Below are 10,110 nucleotides of genomic sequence, written 5' to 3'. Positions count from 1 at the left end.
TTTGTCAGGAAATGCTGGGTCATCATCACTTGTCATAAGGATTCACTTGCTCCACCAAAATACTCACACCTGATTTTTGTTGGGGAAATTTTCTCAGCTCCAGAATGAAACTTTTCATGGGAAGAGGTGGGAAGAGACTAGTCTGCTGCAAACAGGTTGATAACTCGGGCATCCAAGTTACAGAGCCTGGAATAAGGATATAGGGGAGGTTGGAAACAGAGGCGCTAAATAAGCCTCTCCTATAACCTGGGTGTGTGGGAGCACTGCACAGTAATTTATTGACTATTTTGCAAAACTCTGAAGGCTTTGTTTCATCTCAAGGCAGAGTGGGAAACTCCAGAGTTGAAGGAGACAACAGCTAAAAACAGTCACACTGGAAAAAGCTACAAAGGCGTAGGTGAGGGTGTATTTGTAAAACAATGTAATTGAAATATTTCAGCAGATAACTTTTGCAGACAGTTCACTTTAAAGCTGCTATGTGTAGTACCCATGTAGGCCGCATATTTTTTTCATTTCCTCCCACACATGATCATTGATGGATTTGGAGCAGCAACACTGCTACACGCCTCCTGGGATTCTTTCCCTCTTGCCGATCCCGATCCCTGCCCCGAGCGACACCGGGGACGCCGCCTGACGCCTTTGCGCCACCTGCTGGCTTCCAAGGAGCTTGGCAGGCAGCTCACACGGATTGCACAGAGTGCTGGTGAGATGTTTCCATCGAAATATCGATGATAATTGTCTTGTCCCTGAGAGGTAATAGTCACTCAGAACCCCAACTCACTTTTTTTTTGGCCCTTCCCCGTCCCCCCGTCCCCCCCCGCTATTATCATAGTCAGATTGACCTCCAACAGGTCACAGCCTATTCAGGATTTCTGCAATTTCCAACCCTTTATGTCACCTCCCTTTGGTTTTAAAATGTTCCAGTGCTTAATTACCCCAGTTTCAAAAAAGTATGCCTTGTTTCTAATGCCTTTTATCTCCAAATAATGTACTGTTTTTCCTCTGAGATGGAAAGGGGTCTTTAAGAAGCCAACACAATGAAAAGATAACGTTCTTTGTCTTTCCACAAAGACAGCATACAGAGTAGTCCATGCATTCCCAGGCTACTTCCTGGATGTGAAACGATATATAATTAAACACCTTCCTCAAAGCTGAAGAAAGGACCAGTGTCTAAAAATGTCACCTCCAGCTGCTGGATGCCAAAGACTTTGTGAGAGAAAGGCTCCTTGCCTAAAGGCTGGAGATGTTCGGCTGAAAGCCCCTTCTGAGCACAACCAATATACAGTGAAAGGAAGCCTGAGGCTACCAAAAACTACATTTCCAGATCTGCCAGCTTAATAATTGTCTAAGATATTTGATACTGGATTAAGGGGACATGGCCATAACAGTAACTATTTTGCCTTTAAAACTAGAGCCCACTTATAATTTGATTAAAATAAGCAAATGCTTTTGCAGTCTGAATTAATATACTTGGTACCCCAATTAAAAAAAAAATAGCTTATGTTCAGCTTGTTGTTTCTGGTGGGAGAAAAAAAAAAAAACAAAAAAGGAAAGCTGTTACTGGAGTTTCGTGTAACAAAAAGTCAGCCATTGGAACAGCCACAGGGGAGAGAGCAAAAGTGCAGCTAGCTGAAATGCATTTCTGACAGTAACTAATACTGGATGCTAAGGGAAATATATATGTAATGGTGCAGCCTGAGAGTAATCCTTTCCACTGTTTCCACACCCGTTCTTCAGCAATCAGCAGCTGTGAGTTCCTGAGGTGATGGATGCACTCCAGCTACATTTAACAGCCACCAGTGGACCAATCCTTCATGATTTTTTCTAATCTCCCTTTGTCTAGCTATGTGAACTTTAGTCTCCACAGTATCCTGTAGCAATGAGTTCTTCAACCGAATTGTGTTGTGCAAAAAGGATTTTTTTTCTACAGCTTCTCCACTATCACAAGCGTAATTTTTCAACCACCCTATAAAGACTTCCAGGCAAAAAAGTAGCTAGAAACTCAACTCCCTAATGTAAAAATCCATAAAGAAATTAATCCTTTGAAAATGACATCTTTGCCTTTTAGAAATCTCTTTTTAAAAGGCAAGAACTCATTCCTTTTTCCTTGACAAATTATCTTTACCATGAGTTTGCAAGTCTAAAGGATCACAGGAGGAACACGCTGTCAGGAGGTCATGATTAGAGAGACGCAAAATGCACCAAAGCCACCTTCTGCCTGGGCTCACTGTATGCTGCTCAGCCACCTTAAGGACAGAACCAATAGTTTACTCATGTGTCTCTGGTGCTACTAGGTGTGGGTTTGCTTTATGGATTCATACCAGAGATGAAAACCTTACCTTAAACCTGTGTGTGCTCTAACGCTTTTTAGGCATTAACACTCTTTCAGTGTACTACGCACACCCTAACAATTGTGTTTTACACATCAACACACACATATAAATGTATATAGATGCATGTACATAGATACAGTAGTTAGATTTTTCCTTTTAATTTGGTAGTTTTGAAACTATTCTAAATGGAATATCATTCAATGCCCATTGCTGCATATAAAACCCAGTAAACAGGGAAACTGTTATCTCCCTCAAAAGTTAGCTTGAATAATTCCAAAGCTTTTCTTGCTATTGTTATCCCTTATTGGGGATTACATATTTTAAATGTCGCCTTCTACAAATGAACACAATAGATAAAGTATTTTTCTTGCAATATTAATTAATCATGCAAAATTGCTTTTAAGTGCCATCCACGCTAAAAGGGAATTCATACAGCATATATAAATGTATTTCCATGTTGGTAAGATCTTTTATCTACAACTTGCACAGTTCAAAACAATGATGCCACAACATGGCATTGGTTGAAAATATTTGATGGAGCATTTTTTATTAGAATATGCTGTTACTGGCAAAAGAATTTTGTAGCATCTTGTGGGTTTTTATATAAAAGCAGTTATATATAAAAGATGTACATAACATTAAAATCAAAATAGAATATTTGTGATTGACTCCTTTCTGGAATATTGTCCTGACTTCCTCCTTTTGTGTTGTTTAAATTCACCAATATTTCATTAACCTAACACAGGCAGCTTAACTCTGCCACTTCCTACCTTTAGACTACTTAACTTCCCAGCTTTATTCAAGCAATAAATATCAAAGTGTGGCTACGAACACTGGTACAGTTTAGTTTCATACAGTCTATTTGGGTTTTCACCCACACAGAATTTACTTTGCCCTGGTCCTTTGATAGATGGTTGGCAACTATAGTCTCCCCAGACGCGGTGCAGTCTGGTATTGTGCCATTAGGTGTCACTCTGGACCATGCAAAAGAAGACCAAAGCCTGAAGGAGCATCTTCCCATCAGCAAACATAACCCCAGTTTCAAAAGAGGAGATACATCTTCCAGGACTGCATCTTACCCATGTGCCCTCCCCAGTATGCACACCTTGGCTTCCACCTCCGCGCTCCTCCGCAGGCACTGGCGGTGCTAACACAACAGCACACATTGGAAAGCAGGTCAGGTGCCATACAGCAAAAACTCGGTCCTATCCTTTTATTTCATGAAGGAACAATTTCTAAGGTCCGTAGTTTTCAGTCACACAGAGACACTACGAAAAACCACGGCTGTAGGGTGTTCCCTCGCTCCCTCTGGAGGGCCGAGGGCAATGCCGAGCACGGCATCAGAGCTTAGAGCAAATATCCAGCAAATGAGTTGTTTGGTGGATCGGATCTGAAGCCAACTGACTAACCACCCTATTCCTGCACTGCTTCTTTTGTCTTCTGCTTCTTTTAGTCTTTTTGGTTGCTCTGCTTGTTTGTTTGTAGTTTTCTCCTGACTCAGTTGTTCCCAGTGAAGCATTTCATCTGTTTGGCAACTCCCCCAGGGGAAGCGGGGAGCAACGGTAACTTTGATCTTGTCGGAAGTAATAGCAGTGGCAAGGTGAGGTGCTCCCACATCTGCTGGGTGGATTCTGCTGATGCTGAAATCCTGGGGCAGGGGGGAAACCCACATACCGACTTCTTGTGGCAGCAGGATCAGAGTCTAACTGCACTTACTTATATTCCCAACCTTACAGTCTAAGACATCACGGTACTCTATGCACGAACTGCAGGGAACACAGCTGCCATGTCAAAACAGGACAAATTTTAAAAGCCCCCAGATTTCCTGCTGACATGACTGTATTGCACACAACAGCTGTGGAGTTTTGGGCCCATCCTGGCATTTCAGCCAAAGGGAAAAGTCCTGCTTGGAATAAGACTTTTGCCCATTGCCCCATAGTTCCACTAATTCTAAGCAGCTCACAAAGACCCGAAGGTGGGGCATCTTTGAAATACTTCATAATCTAATCACATTTATTTCATTTCAGGCAGAGCACCTCATATGTTGCAGTAAGATAAGGTTGGATTCATTTAAAAGGAAATGAAAGAATTATAACACCCAGAGGTTATTAAAGGTTCTGCTTTTTGATAGCAGAGGCATTAATACCCTCTCAGAAACCACACCGCATATAGACACACAGGGAAAAGCCAATAGAACAGCGGCTTTAGGTATAAGCCCTGAGAGCCATGTAAGTGAAATTCACTTTGAATCAAGCGAGAAGCATAGCACTGTCAGGCTGAGAGCTCACGTACCAGAAATGACAGCTTTCATTGGAAAACCTCACCCAGAAACCAGTGACATAGGGAAGCAATTCTTATCCCTCCTCCAGAGATGGGTACTCAGAGCACAAGTTCCTGGTGGTCACATCGCATGGCTGTGCTGTTTTAGGGGGCTCCCAGTGTGCCTGAGACAAAACGACAGGCACGAACACAGGCACCAAGGATGTGGGAGTGCTGCAAAATCTACCGTTCCAAATCCAGCCTGGTGTGTAAACATTGACTTGATATTAGCATCAGGTAGGAATTGTTCTTTGGGGTAGAAGTAAAACATTTCAAACGGAGGCATTTCAAACTGAGGTGGCCCATTTTCCAACAGAAAACCGATACTTTTCAACTCCTGTCACCATCACCTTTACCATTACAAGGGGCAAGCTGCTGCTCTGCATGCTGGAGAAAGGATGGCTAACTTGCACTGCAACCATTCTCCAGAAAATCTGCTGCATGATTCAGCTGGTGTCCTTGAAGGCTCTGAGGGATGTCTGAGGCAGTTGTCTTCTCAGCCTGTGAGACAGTAAAGTGTGTCTTTTTGTCCCACCTTCCGCAATGTTAGAAAGAGGAGTGAGCATCTCCTTCTCCATCATACCCCCTTGAGTCTCCTCTTCTTTCCTCATTTTCCCACATTTATCCAGGGGACAACCAGAACCTCATCCCAAATCTCTGTCACAGTAAAGTAATGCCTGCTGTCTTCTCTGCATCTCACCTTATGTGGTGGACAGAAGAGACAATGCCATTCATTTCAACATGGCTTCCAGAGGACTATAAAGAAAACAGTCGTCCTGTTGCTGCCTTCATTTGATGTCCTGGGAGGGGTGGGTTACTGTCTTCTAGCTAGGATGGATCTGCAATGGAATACATTGATTAGCAAACAGGAAATGCACACAAAGAAAATCTAGTCTTCCAAATTTTCTGTAGAAAGAGCTTTACAGGATTTAGACAACAATTTGCTTCCAAAGGAGATTTGAGCATCTGATTTAAAATATTCTTTTCTGTCCAGATGAAATATTTCTTTGGGTCCCCACACATGCAGAGATACTTTGGTTTTTGCAAGTGTTTCTGTGTTTATCCTTAATCTGTACTGCAGCTGGTGAATCAGTGTTGTTTTACAGGTATTAAAAACATTCAGCAGGGTAGCTGCTAGCTAAGGTTTCAGACTCCTGATAACAGATGGCAGATGTTCTTCCTGGTAGCAACAACAGCTAAAACTCAATAGCAGCTGCCTCTGTTTTGGAAGAGAGAATGGAGAGAACTTGATCCACGCTGATGTTTGGAGAGGGCTGGTCTTAGGGCTTCTGGCATACCTAGCAAGGTTAAAAAAGCACTAATGTCTCACTTAAGGTCAGAAGAATAGGGCAAAAAAGATCTACCTTGCTGCTAAAGTCGATTTGGGCACTAATTTTGCAAGGCAAATTTTGGGTGAGGATTTCTGCCATATATCTACTCTGTTGAGAAAGATCTTCTGAAGAATTGTATCTACTCAGAAAAGAGAGGACATTTAGCAGTGCTTCAGGGAAGAAGAATCTGGGAAGCAGGAATGGAAAGGCCTGATGGACAATTTCACCCTTGTAAATGGAAAGAAAAGAGTCTGTACTACTTGATCTTACTTTACTCATGCTGCTGCAGAAGGCACAGATGTGAGAGAGCTACGGTGCCTCCCAGGCAGGCTTGCACAACGCTCCCAGGGGACGCCCAAGCCATGGTGCAAGGCCATGAGCTAGCACCACAATTACAAACAGCACGGCTGTGCTAGAGCAGTGCTGAGGCACGAAAGAGCTCAGGGACACCAACACAATGACACTCACACAGTCCTGCTAGGACCTGAAGGAGTATCTCTGGACACATACTGCACTGACATAGCAGTTCGCTCCAGATCTCCAAAATGGCACAGTGATCCCACGGTCAGTGAGAACAGAAAGAGCAGCAGTCTGTCCTGAGAGTGAAGAATGTCAGATCTGAGACACGAAGAGCAAACATGTGCAGATAGGAGAAGGACAAGCCACCAAATCCAAACATAACCTGAGCAATTTTTGGAGGTTCAGTTAATCCCTTAAGTGACTTCGGATTTCCTCTATTTTTCTCCATGTCATTCAGGATTCCTGACGGTGGTATTATTTTTTTTCTCTATAATCATTCTTAAACATCTAGCTGCGGAAACACTTTCAAATAGATGCTGCATCCTCAAACCCCTTCTCCAAGCTCCAGGTTAAATTAGTGTAGTGGGACAGGTGGTCAGGCAAAGCTTTGACTGAGATCTAGAAACGCCTGCCCCTTGCTGACCTAAAAGCAATGCTTGCCTTGTGGCACTGTCGTACTTTGGTTCTCACACCATTATGTTTGGCAGTAACTGTGTCATGGTCTACAGTGTTGTATAAACATAATAATTACAAAGGCTCCCACCTGAGGGGTAAATGCTCCTCTGAAATTCCTTTGCCAACTCTTTGGCATTGGTATTTCAGAGAACACATGTGCCCGCAACACCAAAGCACAATTATCTCAGTTAGCGGAACAGGAGCATGAACAGCAGCACTAGCAATTCCTGCGGTTGTGCTGCATCCACTCCCAATGGCAGCATGCCTGTTGTCCAGAAAACCTATTATCAATCACAGGAGACTGTTTTACAGGCAACAGGTCAAGCTCAGACCAAGCTTAATTCCCTGGACATTTTTCAAGCTGGATTCATGTATGCTCAAAGTGGACCTGGCTGAATATCTTTAACAGACAGATAATTTATATGTAGGGAGTACTGAGTCATTAATACGTGACATTTTCTAGCAGTGCCATAGCTGAAATACACTCTAGTGTTACTTGTGCTTCTCTAGGAATTAGAGTGGCATCCTTTGGGAGAACTTGTCTGCTGTCTCAATCCTGATGCAGATTTAACCCAGCACCCTCTTGACATAAGCCTCTTTCAATTCTATAAGCTCCTCTGCTCCTGCCCATCCTAGCAAGCCCTCCACAATACCTCTAAAGAGGAGTGTAAGAACATTCAGCAGGAGGTGAGTCTCAAGATACATATTTTATAGCCTGGCACAGGTGGGAAGACTACCTGGTATCACTGCAGCCAAAAGGACAGCAAGACAGGTAAGAGATGCCGTGTATGCTCACCTTCTTACATCAGAAAGACATGTGGGAAGAGACAAGGCCACGTGAGTCTCCTGTGCCAAGGGATGAGATGTTACGTATGGTAGTATGTACAGAACAGTAATACGTATTTCACACCACACCAAATCATCTCATGTCCAATGAACTGTCTCATATGTCTTTTTGCAATCAAATTATGATTAAGGACTACCTGGACATGGATTGAGAATATTTATAATACTTTAAGAGATTTTAAGAACCCAGTATTTTATAAAAAGCTCCAGTTAAAATTTCCTGTCCCCTGTCCCAGGTGTTCACATGGCAACGTACTTTGCAATTAAACTTGTCTAATAAAAATCCAGTTAAGAAGGTAACCAAGGAATCTTCATAGGCACCTGGCAATAAACATAAATTTGCTGAAAAGGAATAAGTTGTAGAGAGGATGACATAGCAAGGTCGGGGCATAGATAATGTGTATGTGTGTGTGTTTGTTCACAGCCTATTCACACCAAAAAAAATTGTGAACAGACATGTTAAGCAAAGCACAAACTGCACAGCCTCAGTAGAGAGGAATTAGAGATCAGCTATGCATCTCCCATTCATCTTCCCCATCCTGGAATGTGCAATATGTGCTTTAGCCCATCCCATTGCTGAGCACACAGTGTCTCAGTATGCTTGTAAGTTTTCCATTTGTTTTTCCACGGCTCGCTAAGGACTTATAACTGCCCCGATCATCACCATGCTGCAAAGATGATGATGAATTCAGCAGACCCTACATGCAAATGGTAGTCCATGCAAAATGCTAGCTGATGGTACAGATACGCAACTGGAGTTTTGCAAACCTGCTGGTGTTGCATTACATGCTGAAAATACAGTCTCGCAGAATAAGCACCATCTTCCTGCCAGCACAGCTCTTCCTCTGCAACATGCCTAAGAGCAAAGAACCATTGTCTGTAAAGTAATTAAATTTTGTTCAGTAGCTAGTTTAGTTAACCTTTATAGGAAAGAAGTAAGTAAGAAATATCACTATTTTCATTTTCTACTGCTCTTTTTAGACATGACAAAATGAAGCAAGGCTTTGTTGAGAAAAGCCTGCCATAATATTGCTCCACTGATACGTTTAGCAATGCTGCAGTGGTATGATGTATACCAGTACATTTTCCCAATTTATAATGCTGAAGCAATCTCTGCTATGGTTTTATCACTGACCTAGCTATGGGGCCCAGACAGGCTCCAGCTTTGGGAAATGGAGACACAATTGAAGCTCTGTGATTAAGCCTTTCAGGGTAGACTCAGCAGGAAAGCGCGCTCCCCAAGGCATGTTTTGCGTATGTCTGCTCCTTCTTACAAACAGAAGCAAAGGAATAGTTGCAATGGTTGAAATGCAGGATCCAGTATATGAGTTTTCATATACTTCCATCCTAGTGAAAGGAAAGGACTTAACATTATAGGAATGAAACAAGGAATTTGATAAGGTTTCTTCTCCCATCTCAGATTGACGCGCTTCTGTGGGGATACACACATCTGCACTTTCTAAAAGAACTCATTTAAGTGAAAACATTTCCCAGTCGCCACAGTGCTCAGTGTGATTCTTACAAGCCATCGTATAAATCTTATGAGCTCACAAAACTCACAAAAATATCCCTACTAGCCATTCAGGTCAGTGGAGCAAACTGGATCTGCCCCATTTTATCTCTCCTAGAGAAGAGAATGTATTTTAAAGCATGCCCAATAAAATCACAGTCCTCGCAAATCAGCAAGTTGTCTTGTTTTTTCTGCTTTTTAGTGAAAGAACCCAAAAGGAGCAGGCCTATGAGCATCCAGCAAGCTAAGGGTGCGTTATCTGAATACGTTCAGTGCCTGTTAGTCAATAAAAGTACATTACCATGCCATTCTCCGCATTGCAGTCTAACCCCCACTACCTGCACAGATTTCCAATGCAAATAAATACAAACACTAGCTAAATCAGCATGCTGTGAAACTGTAAGAGAAATTCCTCTTTCTTTCGATGTTTCTCCTGAATATCCTTAAGCTAACTATTTTTAACAAAAGGTGTTTTGTTCTGAATGCCCTGACCCAGAATTTGCAGAAGTATTTGGCAAGATCAGAATTAATGGGTCTTTAGGCTTCAGTTTAGCAAGATACTAAGGCATGTGTCTAATTTTAAGCACAGAAGTAGTGCTTTTGACTTCAGTGGGACCACTGACCTTTTTAAAGTTAGGTGAGTGTTTACATATCTTGCTGAATAGGTGCCTTGGGGCTTTCTAACCATAGGTCCTAAAAACTTCTGCCATCCTTAACTAAGCTTGTCAATACATCACCATGAAAGGACCCCTTTTTGTCCCTCTTTTCTCTGGCATTGTGCATTGTGGTTTTTTTC

This window comes from Falco rusticolus, chromosome 6, assembly GCF_015220075.1.
Source record: "Falco rusticolus isolate bFalRus1 chromosome 6, bFalRus1.pri, whole genome shotgun sequence".
NCBI lineage: Eukaryota > Metazoa > Chordata > Aves > Falconiformes > Falconidae > Falco > Falco rusticolus.
The sequence above is the reverse complement of the archived record's forward strand: the minus strand, read 5'-3'. Positions refer to the sequence as shown.